This window comes from Pygocentrus nattereri, chromosome 4 (assembly GCF_015220715.1).
Source record: "Pygocentrus nattereri isolate fPygNat1 chromosome 4, fPygNat1.pri, whole genome shotgun sequence".
In the NCBI taxonomy this organism is placed as follows: Eukaryota; Metazoa; Chordata; class Actinopteri; order Characiformes; family Serrasalmidae; genus Pygocentrus; species Pygocentrus nattereri.
The window spans coordinates 14,769,519-14,784,365 of NC_051214.1; the positions used below are offsets into that span (position 1 = coordinate 14,769,519).

The 14,847-nt window shown below is 38.4% G+C and overlaps 1 protein-coding gene across 1 annotated transcript in view; it reads left to right on the forward strand.

The window, feature by feature from the left end:
* Positions 1 to 14,847, forward strand: part of usta (uronyl 2-sulfotransferase a) — a 116,883-nt gene that overhangs the window by 32,399 nt on the left and 69,637 nt on the right. The gene's annotated exons all lie outside the window — the stretch shown is intronic.

Below are 14,847 nucleotides of genomic sequence, written 5' to 3' on the forward strand. Positions count from 1 at the left end.
GAGTTTCCATGGCTGAACAGCTGCATCCAGGCCTTATTTCACCAAGCTCAATACAAAGCATTGAATGCCATTGACTCTAGAGCAGTGGAGATGTCTTCTCTGGAGTGATGAATCACACTTTTCCGTGTGGCAATCTGCTGGACAAGTCTGGGTTTGGCGGTTGCCAGGAGAATGGTACTTGTCTGATTTCACGCTCCCAACTTTGTGGGAACAGTTTGGGGATGGCCCCTTCTTGTTCCAACATGACTGTGCACCAGTGCACAAAGCAAGGATCATAAAGACATGGATGAGCGAGTTTGGTGTGGAAGAACTTGACTGGTCTGCACAGAGTCCTGACCTCAACACTATGGAACACCTTTGGGATGAATTAGAGCAGACACTGTAAGTCAGTGTCTGACCTCACAATTGCGCTTCTGAAAGAATGGTCAAAAATTCCCATAAACACACTCCTAAACCTTGTGGAAGGCCTTCCCAGAAGAGTTGAAGCTGTTATAGCTGCAAAGCGTGGGCTGATATCATATTAAACCCTAAAGATTAAGAATGTAATGTCATTTAAGTTCATATATGTGTGCAGGGAGATGAGCGAATGCTTGTGGCAATATAGTGTATATTGTACCATGTAAGATGCTCAAGTGAGGGGGAAAAAAGCAACTGGTTAATCAAGTGTCTAGAGCAAAAAAACAGAAAAGAAAAAGAGGAGGTGAGAAGAAAAAGCTTAAAGATAAAAGTATTTTTAAGGGTTTATTTTGGGGGGCTTGTAGCTGCACAGTAAGACAGTAAGAAGTGTGATCTGGTATCAAGGCAGGCTTTTGAACTGACCTTCAGTTTCACAAAACTCAACAAACAGAGATGCAGTTAACATGTGCTTAACAACTTCCTCACTTAATCTTTAGATTAAAATACTCAGGCTGTGATTACTCCAGGTTTAGATATTCAGCCTATGATTAATCCAGGTGTAGATATTCAGCCTATGATTAATCCAGGTGTAGATATTCAGACTGTGATTAATCCAGATTTATACAATCAGGCTGTGATTAATCCAGGTTTAAATGCTCAGACTGTGATTCAGGTTTAGATGCTCATACTGTGATTAATGAATGTGTACATGTATCTTGTTTATAATAAACAGCCTATTGTAAAACATGACGAGAAGTCATGCTTATAATGTTGAAAATGCACGACTGTCACCACTGCACCCAGGGTAAGATCCAGCAAAGCTTAAAGTTATCTGAGTAAGCAGGCAATAATGTGTAGTGAGACAGACCCCTGGATTGAGAATGCTGAGACATATAATTTGCATGTAATTTAAACTGTAATTTATTAGAACCCCAAATCAGCATATAAGGTGCTGGAAGTTATCCCAGTGGTCATTGGGTAGCATATAATAATTAGCAATGCACGAATTAGCTAGTCATAAATATATCTAATATAGGCAGCTTGTAGTTGTCATTGTTATTAGTAAGCTTCTAATTTTACACTACATTGGTTAGCAAGACTGCACACCCACAAAAATATCCTGCTTAGGGCCCCCAACAGGCTAAAGCCTGCCCTGGTCACAATATCAGGTTCAGCTCAGCTTTTTAGATGTAGTCTTAGAGTTGTAGTCATTCACAGTGCCTCTAAAAGCTCCCTCACACAAAAGTATTATACGAAATGTTCATGAATATGTTGCCTGACACAAGAAACATGATTTTGTGTTAGTTCTGAGATGAGGTAAAAGATCTGTAAAAGACATTCATGGCAAAGAGGTACATGTAGAGTCTGGTAAGACACAGCAGTATCCAAAGAAACCTTTTAGTTAAAATGCTATTTTATTTTATTTTCACTGGTCCTTTTGTATAGTAAATAAAGTGGTTATATTTGTGTTGTAGGCATTGCAAATACAAATAAAATCCTATCAGCACTGCTGTAAATGGTCTGTAAATTTCTCTACAATACACCATTTCACAGCCACTCTGAATGACTTTGTTTACATCTCTACCATTGATTTATACAGAAATTTCACAAGTCAGTGAAGTCTTCACGAATGTTATTTCCTGCTCCTGTAAAGTTACCATTTCAGGGTGTGAGGTTTTATTACAGCAGTGGCAGTATGTTGTGCTCTGAGTGTTTTATGTAGTGTTAGATAGTGATGTGGTGTGGTGGTGTGGTAGTGGTGAGCGGAGAGGGCAGTGAGTTTACCGTGCTGCTCACCCATTACACAGTCATAATGAGCTCAGACAAATGTTTCATTGACCTCTCTCCAGCTAGACATTTCCATCCTCTCTGTGTGTTGTGGGCGTAGTACTGAGTTGTTGTCTGAGTACTAAATATATTTTTATGTTAACTGATGAATTACTATTGTGCAATATTTATTTTGGGTCACATTGTTTGAGTGGTGCAGCAGAGGTCTATAGAGGGCTTCCTCAGCTCTGATGTTAATCACATCTGGAATTACTATGAAAGTTGACTCTAGATTATAACATTACTATGAGAGGTGACTCTACATTGTAACGTTACTATGAAAGTTGACTCTAGATTATAACATTACTATGAGAGGTGACTCTACATTGTAACGTTACTATGAGAGTTGACTCTAGATTATACAGTGGATATAAAAAGTCTACACACCCCTGTTCAAATACCAGGTTTTTGTGATGTGAAAAAATGACAGCAAGACAAATCATTTCACAACTTTTTCCACCTTTAATGTGACCTAAAACCTGTACAATGCAATTGAAAAACAAACAGAAACCTTTACATTGGAAAAATATAAAATAAAAAAATTTAAATAACCTGGTTGCATAAATATGCACACCCTTAAACTAATACTTTGTTGCAGCACCTTTGGCTTTTATTACAGCACTCAGTCTTTTTGGGTAGAAGCCTATCAGTGTGGCACATCTTGATGTGTCAATATTATCTTTAAAAATATCTTTGCAAAACTGTTCCAAACACATTTTCCCACATGCGTTTGGGAGATTTCAGATATCTTTTTGCAAAATTAAGCCGGGCTTGGATGTTTTTCTTTGAAAGATAAGGCTTCCGTCTTGCCACCCTACCCCATAGCCCAGACATATGAAGAAGATGGGAGATTGTTGTCACATGTACTGCACAGCCAGTACTTGCCAGAAATTCTTGCAGCTTCTTCAGTGTTGCTGTCAGCCTCTTGGCAGCCTCCCTGACCGGTTTTCTTCTTGTCTTATCATCAATTTTGGACGGATATCCTGTTCTTGGTAATGTCATTGTTGTGCCATGTTTTCTCCACTTGATGATGACAGTCTTCACTGTGTTCCATGGTATATTTAATGACTTGGAAATTCTTTTTTAGCCTTCACCTGACTGATATCTTTGAATAATGAAATCCCTCTGATGCTCTGGCAGCTCTTTGCGGCCCATAGCTTGTGCTGGAAGATGTGGCTACAAAAATGTCAGGACAAGCCTACTAGAACAGCTGAACTTTATTTGGGGTTGATCAGAGGCACTTTAACTGGTGACAGGTGTGTGCGGACTCCAATTTAACATGAGTTTGAATGTAATTGGTTAAATCTGAACACAGCCACACCCCCAGTTATAAAAGGGTGTGCACACTTATGAAACCACATTATCTCAGTTGTTTATTTTTACTTCACCTCCCTGAAAGATTTCTGTTTGTTTTTCAATTGCATTGTACAGGTTATAGGTCACATTAAAGGTGGAAAAAGTTGTGAAATTATTTGTCTTGCTGTCATTTTTTTACATCACAAAAACCTGGCATTCGAACAGGGGTGTGTAGACTTTTTATATCCACTGTAACATTACTATGAGAATTGACTACATTGTAACATTACTATGAGAGTTGACTTTAAATTATAACACTACTATGAGAGGTGACTAGACATTCCTATTAGAGTTAACTCTAGATTATGGCTTGTTGTGACAGGTGACTCCAGGTTATAACATTACTATGTAAGGTGACTGTAGGTTATAACATTTCTATGAGACTTGACTCTAGATTATAACATTTCTATGAGAGGTGACTCTAGATTGTAACATTACTATGAGAGTTAACTCTAGATTATGGCTTTGTTATGACCGGTGACTCCAGGTTGTAACATTACTATGAGAGGTGACTCTAGATTATAACATTACTATGAGAGGTGACTCTAGATTGTAACATTACTATGAGAGTTGACTCTAGATTGTAACATTACTATGAGAGGTGACTGTAGATTATAACATAACTATTAAAGTTAACTCTAGATTAAGGCTTTGTTATGACAGGTGACTCCAGGTTTTAACATTACTATGTGAGGTGGCTGTAGGTTATAACATTACTATGAGAGGTGACTCTAGTTATGACATTGTCTCCCTGTGAGAGGACTAAATTGTCAGTGTGAGAAAAGCAGGCCATCGTGAGGGAAAAATCAAATTAGACCAATTACAGACATGAAGATGTAGTACATTTCTAGCTTTATATTTTTGGCCATTGGTTTGAGGCTACAGTATGAAAAGATGACTCACCATCATAAGCTTCATTTCTCTAAAATAGTCTTAGTGAAGTTGTCTGTTTTTGTTACTAAAACATTCTTAAAGTTCTCATAATTATATTTGTTAAAAAAGAGAGTTTTACTGTACCACCCTCATTATTCTTAATCCTCAGGCTAATATCCTTTGGCCTCTCCCCGTTTGTTATCTCTTCTTTTCCATTCAAATTGCAGCTCATTCAATATAATGCAAGAATTGTATAATATATAATATGTTTCAGTGAAGCTGTGTGCCTTAATGGCTATTGCAGTGAGTCATCCTAGTTAGTGGTAAAGCTGGACTAGAATTGTCTGTGAAACCATAACAAGACATTGCTGGGAACAAGCTCATATTAAGACACTTGTTTTTTTGTAGCCACAGTGTGTAATATAGTAGATTTACTCATAAATACAAACAAACATCCTTCCAAGGAAGAGAGATATCTGTTGTCAGCACTTAAAACCACCTCAGCTTTATGCCACATGCACATCTAGAACTGAGGTTGTGATTCAACTATGCTGCAGTTTGTCAACTGTTTCCATGAATTAGGAAGGTGGAGTAATAGTACAATCTTTATATTTTTGGTCATTGGTTTGAGTCTACTGTACGTGCAGGTGAGTCACGTCCATTAACCATTTCTCCAAAGTTTATCTAAAGCAAAAGTTTCAAATCAGCCATATAAACATCTCAGCAAACCTGTGTGCCAGAGAACATCTACATTTCTCTTTTATTTTTAATTAGCAATTTGCTGTGACCCAAAGTGGCTATTGTGCAGAATAGGTCAAAACTGCTAAAGCAAAAGGCTTTTGTAGTATACCTTGAAAGATTACATGAAGATATTGCTGTTGTCAGAAGAAAACCTTGTTTTTCAGTTTTTGACACAACTTGAAAATACCTGTTACCCTCTACATTGTGTGTAAATTTAATAACGAATGGAGTAAAAGAAATGACCCAAATGTTTTTTCTTTCTTCAGTAAAGTTATCATTTTGGTAGGTAAGGTTTTGTTCCAACAACAGCAATATAAACCGTATTCTACATTACCTACAGATAACTGTTAAACCTCTTTAAATGTCCATAGGAGGTTTTTTTAAACCTGGCTATTTATTTTTTTTTGTCTTTTTGTGATTTAACTGTTGTCTCATAGATTGTTGTTGAGAGGAAGGGGGTCAGAGCACATATGACCTTGGAGTGCACGCTGGACATTGTAGTGCAGCTGAATGTGAAACAGGCTATTATTAATAAAAATTGACATAATTTCACAGGCCTAGTGTTTGAGACATGCGATCAAGAGGCATTAGTTAATGCCTCTATTTTCTCAGCTGAAACTACTAAGCACTCAAAATTGAACAAAGAAGCTGAAGTTGCTGTAAGAACACTTGAATGGAGTCATTAAGAAGCTTCTATAGCTTGAAAGTGGAAGATCTCAGTAACACTTCTACACCTGTTTTGTGGGCTGTGCATTCTTCAGCAGTATGAAGTCTTTTTTTCCGGTGGGGTGATCAAGCAGCTTGAGTATTTCATGGAAGGCTATAGTGGTACATTATGGGAACACATTTGTTGAAGTGGGTCAGGTCTGGCTCCTGAAGCCATGTGATTCAGTTTTCCTCATTACAATCAAACCAGACCACTTTCCATTTTAACACTCATGACTGGAATGTGTGTGCACATGCACCTTTGTGCCAGCATGTGTACATGTGGCCTAGTTTTTATACGCATATTTCCTCTGTATGATCCATATGAAAATCTCATATCTCAGAAATGGTAACTTTACAAGGACAGAAAAAGCTGTTCTGAACATTAATGGTAGTTATTGTAGGAAGGAATTTATTCCATGGTTCATGATTCTGTTGGTCTGTTTGTCACAAAGTGTACACACAATGAGCAAGACAGCTGGCACTTCTTTCCATTTTTAACACAATGGTTTAACACAATGGTGTTAAAAATGGAAAATGGATTTTCCACAAAGCGTTTGTCAACCCAAATGTCTTTTAGAGCGTTTGCATTTCCTTTCTTGCTATATATCTATTTCTCTTTACTTACTGTGTATATTAGATATTGATAGAATGGAGGAAGTTTTATCTATATAGATGAAGATTCCAGAAAAAATTCTGAATTTTATCCAGTGATGTTGATTGTTGGCTGTGAACTCCTAACGCCAATGCTAATGACACTTGAAACAGCAAGATAGGTTAGGGTAAACAGAATATGGGGTAAATTAAATGTTTTCACATGTTCTTGGCTCTTTTCTGGAGTAAAGGCTGTGTGTAAATCAAGTAGCCACGATCTATATCATTTATACTGTCATTTAGAATTGTTTTTCATCCCATGCAAATTGGTCATAAACAACACATACTGTGATGAACTTACATTACTCCACCTCCCCATGGAAAATCTAAATAGTGCCGTAGTTTACCCCCCCCCCCCCCCCCCCCCCCCCCATAGATTTTTTTTCTAATATTTAAAAGGCTGTTTAGCTATAGCTTAAGTGGCCTCTTTAAGCAGCCCCCTAGTGGTCATTCTGCATGCAAAATCTCATCAAACAAGGACACTGTTGGCTCTCTGAAATGTTGTGCCTCTGTGTTGAACTTCTAGTGAGTAATGAGGGGTAAAAGTGGAGGGTTGAGATCCCCCTGCTGTAAAAAAAGTAATCACACTTCCCCACAAAGACGGCCTTGCTGCAATAAAAAAAAAATCGCAAATAAACAGTAATTGTGCACCCAAAGTTTTGCCTATGACTGTATTTGATCATTATTGAAACAAAAAATGCATATTTCAGCTGATGGACCTCCAACACTATGCAAATTGCATTGATGGCTACTGCGGACAAAGGGTTTTATTTTTTATTGTTTGACATTTTTTTAAACCTTGATCATCAAAATAATCAGTAGATTACTTTGTATTGAACTGATCTGTCTAGACAAAACCTCAGTGAGATTTTGTCTTTGTTTTGTCTGAACAAACAGCATGTCTCTGCATCTGGCTGCCTTCTCCCCAGTGGAATATTCCATAGGCTATCATCCTCGTTTTATTCTCTCAGTAACAGTCTCCCAGTACAACAGGATAAGAAGGAAATACACAGCACATGTGCAGCACATATGTTGTTAACACTCTGTTTGGAACATAGGGAATGGCATTTTTGGGGGTCGGGTGGGTGGAGTTTGGGTTGTGTGGAGTCTATTTCATGCTGAGACGAGGAGAGTAAAACACTTGATATGGTTTCTTGTTTTTTCTTTGTTTTTCATCACCCCCTTTCCAGAGTTCAGTAGGTAGCCCCCTTCCAAAAGCACACATCTTTTGGCCAGACTGTTCTGCACAGAAGTGCATCACAGGGGTCAATTATGGGCAGCCCTGGCAGAGAGAGTGCTTCCTAAAGCGGAGCTCCCAGCTGGGGCTTCCATTAAAGGAGTATTTACGTTGGAGACAGGCGAGCGCGTGCCAAGGCTTCACGTCAGACCATCACACACCATATAATTACAAAAACCCCTCTGTTTTATTCCATCTATGTTCCATACACACGCACACATTCACTGAGCATGTTTCAGAGGTGCTTACATAAGCACTGAGTTTACGGATGTTAACGGAATACGTCTTACTTTTCCACAAAGTATTTCTCGGCACAGCTGGTTTGTGTGTTTTAACAAGTGGGCAATTTTTATGATAAGCCATTGAATAGAGGCACCGTTATGTGTAGTCTGACCCTATACACCAGAGACCTGATGAACTTACATAGGTAACCAGTTGAAAACCATGGCAGACATACAGCATAGCAGTGTTTCCCAATCTGATCCTCAAGGCAGCACAGCTGAATCTGAATCACTTTACTGTCCAACTTCACTTCTCTGTTCATTTTTTCACATCTACTTGATTTAGTCATAGTTTTATTCATTTGATGGAACATTAGAAGTTGGTATATTTTTAGTCCTGTTTTAGTTTTAGTTCTATTATTTAACAGAAAATGACACAGAAGCCTAAACAACTAATGTATATATATATGTAGAATTTTTCAGTCTTTAGTGCATCCACTCATTTCCTTTATTACAGCTCTCCTGGGATATTTTTCCACACCTCTGAAGATAGAACTGCAATCAATTTAGAAGTTGGTTATCTTCATTAATGTTGAAATTCGGGGCTCTGGGGTTGCCAGTCCTTCCGAGGTCGATTTACAAATTGTTCGATTTACAAATCTATTCTTTTTTGTTGTACGTTTTCTTTTTTACAGAAAGAATCCCTTGACAGATACACGTCGTTTCAGATGGAGAGCTGATGTCTTCTCACAGTCTTTGAAAAAGTGGCATTGAAAAAGTGTCGAGTGTTGAATATTTCTTCTTCTTTTTACTCAACAAAACTTTGATAAGATTTGTTCATTTTCAGGTTTAAATGAAAAAATCTCAAATTTTCAGTGTAGCTGGACCCCTATTGTATGTCAAATTCCACACAAGTATTGCACCCATATGTATCCACCCATACACACATTTTCAGGATGACTTCTGTTGCCTTGCGGCACTTGCGTGGTTGTGTTTGTCTCTTTCGATGAACATATTGTGCTTTTGTCCTCCTACGGTGTCTTAACATACAATATTTAACAGATGTCATGATTTAGCTTTGTATAGCAGGATGGGTATGAACAACTCTGGTGAGAGGGAGGGAGTTCATTGTGAGTAAGAAGTGGTCTTCTGGTACTTGGCTGAATGGGCCTCTTGACATCTCTTTGTTCTCTTTCCATTCTGAGGCGTAGTGAGTGGAAGTTCTCCTGATACTGTGTTTGAATGACCTGCTCTCTGCCATCTATTCATTCAGTTTTCTGGCTGAATAGCAGCCCACAAAATATTTTGTCCTCCTCCACAGCCACAACAGCACAGCTGATTCCAGCCTAGCATAAGCTCCTCTAAACGTGATAGCATTCACCCTTTAACAGCAGACCCCAGACCAGTGTTTCTTCTTGCTGGTAAAGCCACAACTGCTCTGCCAGACAGCAGTGAAGGCAGTCTTGTACTGCGTAATGGGCCGTTATGCTGGTTATTGCCACAATGCACAGTAATGTTTGTTAAAACCCTCAGTCTGATTGCTTAAACCTGAATTACATGAACCCTGATTGATGACTTAATAAGCTTATGCACAAAAAAAAATAAAACAATGTCCACAAAGATCAACAATTTCAGATTCAAACAAATAACAGCAGCTGAAGATCACATCCAAGATCCAACCCACAGCGTTCTGTTAGAAATGCAGTTTTTAGGTCATGCTGACAAAAGGTTGAATTATGTGCCTGTATGCACATTATTTCATACTGTTGATGAGATTTGCTACATTACAAAACACTCTTCTCAAATTAAGTGGCAGTTTTATTGCAACTTTGGCTTATTTCTCTCATTGTTGCAGAGGATGAGGGTCTAGAGGAGCATCAGTGGCCTACAGCTGTGTGGGGTTAAAGGAGTTGCACATAAATCTCTGGATTTGTAAATAATCCTGTACTGATAGCTATATGATGTTAAGAAACATTCTGAAAACACATTACACGAAATGCTGTACCAAAAGTCCAGTCTTTCATTTATTTAATTTCCATTCAAAACATCCATCAAATACAGTTTATTTGTTTTCCAGCATCAGGAAATTCTTATATTTGCCCGTATTTATTGTTCCCACTCTTTGTCTTTATTATAGCTTTTAGATTTTTAAAAGAATCTGTCTTCAGTTGATCTCATGATCCACATAATCCACAATGTTTAATGAGGACTTGGCTATGTTTTAGTTTTCTAGTGCAATTTTTGTGGTCCTCTGGTTGAAATGTGCTTCTGTTTTCTCAATTTGCTTTCTCAGCAACAGCTTCGTGACAGTTACACAACTTTTCAGACCCTTATCGTTGAGTCGTCTTTCCGTAGTGGAAGGAAGGACACAAACACCTGTGGAGTGAAGCTTGATTTTCGTCTATTGCACAAATATAAAAGCACTGTTTAACTCCAGTTTTGGAAGCTCTGTTATTTTTCAATTATTTTCTTTTGACTTTTCCTTCTTTAAGTAAATCGTATTTCTCATCTTTTCAGAAATATCTCAGGAACATATTGTATGCTACTTCGTTTGGGGACAATATTTCCAATAAGACACACTTCTTAATATTAAGGTTTATAACATGTGAGAGTATGTGAGTGTATGTTGTGATGTATTTACATGCATGTGTGTGTGCATATGCATGTCATATCTCTTCATATACTTCTGGCTGTCCGTTCTTGTTTGAACTCCAATGAAAATGTGTTAATATCCGATTCAAGTGTGCCCAACAGGCTTTTAATGTAAGTGCTTGGTTTATTACACATGGAGAGAAAGCTCTAGTGCATCTCAGAGACAGCAAAGAAGCAACACACCCTCCTCTTTATTGTCAATAGACTGGCTGAAATTAAAATACCACAGTATTAATGAAACCATCTGTGTTACTGTTTGAGGCTTGTTGCTTAGACAAGTATGGCAGAGAGAGGGAGAGAGAGAGATTCTTTACAGTTTGATAATAAAAATCAATATGACCTTTGTTGCTTTCTCTCTCTCTCTCTCTCTCTCTCTCTCTCCTCTGTGTGTTGCTTTTGTTCTCTCCATCTGTGTCTGCTTGTCGGGGAGTGAACCCTCAGGGGTTTTCACTTCTGTATCCCTCTGCTCTGATGCTTGTGTTCCGCTTTTTCTTCTACCATGTGGTTTGTCCATATCTGAGGCTAGCCTGCTGAGTGAGTGTGTGTATAGTTAGTAAGTAATGATGATAACAGACTGACGGTGACGAAGGCTTGGTCTGCAGGTATGGATTTGTTCCTGAAAGTCTTACCGCCAGTTCGCATTTTATTTCACAGCCTACTAATGTAGACTAGACACTTTTTCCAGGTTGTACCTTTACGAATGATTCTGTGAGTGTGTGTGTGTGTGTGTGTGTGTGTGTGTGTGTGTGTGTGTGTGTATGTGTGTGTGTGTGTGTGTGTTAGGATTCAGAGAAGGCCTATTGATTTCAGCAATGCAATTTTTTGTATTGTCATGCCATAAAAAAAATCATGTACATTTTAGTATATCAATACTATTGTAGTAATGCTCTCATTTCACTGTTAAATTTTGCTTGCAAAAAAAAACAAAAAACAATCAGGTTTCGATATCCAATGGGTGGGATCATTTCAGTGAGGAAAAATGCAAGGAAAAATTGAGCAGCCGCACATTAGTTCACCATCCCTAATGCCAAGCGTTAGAGGTAGAAGGGCAAAAATCGCCCAGTAGTGCGCTGTTCAAATGCATTTTCTAGAGAGCATCTAAAACCTTTGCGATGGGTTGGCGTGGTGTTTTTGTACAGAACTGATAATCCAACATCAATACATCAGCTTACTATACTCTTATGGCTGATTGCAGTCAAATCCTCACAGCAGTGTTACAGCCTTTAGTGTGAAGCCTTCCCAGTTACAGTTTCCTGTTACAGCAGGAATGGAGTCCCCATTAGTACACTTGATTTCAGAAGAAACATTGGATCAGCAAGTGTCTACAAACTTTTGGACATGTATTGTTCATCACTCAAGTGATGTAGTCAGTTACTGAGACAATCGTATGTCATAGATGTTATGTCTCTTTTCCAGTGTATGAGAGAGCTGTTTCCCACAGTAAGCTCTTCCTGTTTGGTCCCAGGTGCTTCTAATCACAGGACTAAGCCCAGGAGACCTCTTTCTCCTCTTTCTCTGTGTGAATGTGGGATACATTGATGAGAAAAGCGGGTGGTAATTTGGAACCTGCAATTGTAGTACAAAGTGCTGCTATTCTCCAGAAAAAAAGACACGGAGACTGGTAGGAGGAAAGGTCTAATGCTAGTTCAGAGGAATTTTCCATGGTTAGTACAGGTGATAGTTGGTGTATCTGATGTTTTATTTATGTTGTGTCTTCTAATTATGTCTGGTTTTTGTGTCGATGGTGTTATTTCACACTCACAGTGCTGTACTGAGATGACCTGGATGAGCTGTATTTAGCCTGGCCCCTCTGGGCTAGCTCTGAATTGGAAGTCAGTCTGATGCTGGCAGGAATCTCGTCTTTTTCAGTGCCAGGCTGGAAAGAGGAGCCACTGTTAATTGCTGTAAACACCACTGAGGATGTTGGCTTCCTCACATCTAAATGTGCTCAGCAGGTCTGCACATTTACTATAGGCTGCAAATGAAGTGATAGACTGTTGGCAACTGTGGTAGTAATGGAGCGAGATAATCTTAGGATGGCCTTTTAATTCAAATTTCCAATTAACACATTTTTCCCCTCCTTCCAAAGTTTGCTTCTTTACTTTGTTCTGCAGCTAGGTGGCTAATGTAGTAAAAAATGAATGGAATCCTATAGATTTTAAATTGGATGCCTGAATCATCACTCACTTCACTCACTGAACTCATCGCCTCAAACTACACTCACCAAGCACTTTATTAGGAATACCTCTTTGTTTCTACACTCGTCCTTTTTTATCAGCTCCAATCACCACAATCAGCACTTTGTAGTTCTACAAACACAGACTGTAGCCCAAGTGTTTCTCTGTGTACTTTGTTAGCCTTCTTGCATTCTATGCTCAGGACCCCCACAGGACCACCATCGAGCAGTTATTATTTGGGTGGTGGATCATTCTCAGGTGGTGTGCTAGTGTGTGTTGTGCTGGTATGAGTCGATCAGACACAATGTTGCTGGATCAGACACAGCATTGTCACTGCTGGACTGAGAATAGTCAACCACCCAATGCTATCCAGCCAACAGCATCCTGTGAGCACTGATGAAGGACTAAAGAATGACTAACACAAACTGTGCAACAACAGACGAGCTACTGCCTCTGATTAACAAGGGAGTAGACAGTGAGTGTACACAGTGTTTAAAAACTCCAGCAGCACTGCTGTGTTTGATCCACTTGTACCAGCACAACACACACTGACACACCACCACTTTTTCTTTCTCTTTTTGCTTAATTTTTCTTTTTTCAACTTGTCTGTTAGTTTTAACTTTTTTTAAACTTTTTTTATCAGAGCCAGACTGATATATTGGTCGGCTGATGATATTGGCTGATCTTAAAGACCTGAGGCCAATATCATTTGATAATGTGACCATATTTAACAGCTTCTTTGATTGCTGTATGACCTGGAATTGAGTAATCCAGGACACTAGGGTGAAAACTTGGATGGCTGGTCCAATGAGGAGACCAACATGGAACACCTTCTCTTTAGCTATGTGATACAGGCTGAACTCGTAACAAATCTCAATAAATGCACCTCAGTGCAACAAATTGGGTCATGAGTTTTTACTGTTTATTTGAGCTTAAGAAAATTGACAGTCATATTAGGGATGTGCTTGGATACTCTAGTACTAGGTTAAACATTCCCTGTGCAAATATTCAAATACTAATATCACTACTCATGACAGACATTACATACGGCAGGCAGCTGTACTTTACTACTAGAAGTTGGACAGTAAAGTGACAAATAGCCCTTTTAGGACCAATAAAGTACATATTATATAAAAAAATATATATTAACATGGAGAATTGCAAAGAATGGATTATTAAGGATGTGATTGAGAAGGCATAGATTTGCAGCTGTTGCTCTAGAGTGGCTTTTTAGATAACTACTCTAGCTGATGTTATCTAGACCAAGAAACAGTGGAACTATATTTCTCTGACAAAGAAACATGGCAGATCATTCACTGAGAACCACAAATCCATTCATTAAGTCTCACGGATAGTCAATTATCAAAATGAGTCAGAATGCACATTGTTACATCATATCTATTTAAATAATCATATCAGTCATTTTATTTCAGGTTCAAATTAAAATCTGAAATATAGTCATAATACTGGCAGATATTATCAACTATTATCATTTTTTTGCCTCTCAAAATCAGGATTTGTATCAGCCACAAAGATTTTATATCAGTCAGGACCTACAACCTTTCCCCTTCATTTGATATCTGTCTGCATCTACTGTACCAGGTAGCAGAATCAGGTTGATATCAGCTGAAAATGCTGCATTAGATATCAACGAGAAAAAATGAATCAATCTGATCCAATCCTCTTGCCTAAAGTAGCACTCACTCATTGTGTGATGTGATGTTGTTAGCTGGGTAATTCCTCCTGTGGGATAGTAGAGTGTTTGAGTAGTTTAAGCACGATGGCCTACTTTAAGATGCTCATCTTAAGTGAAAGGCTTCTATAAAAAATAGCTTAATTGATATGTAAAAAAAAATAAAAGTAGTTTTTTAAAAAATTGTCAGCTTGGTATCAGCCAAAACTCAAGATTTCATTATAGGTATTGGTATTAGAAAAGAAAAGTAATAGCTTTCCATCTCTAGCATCTGTCTATGGTCTATAGCCCCTCTTTCTTTGGAAAATGCAGTGG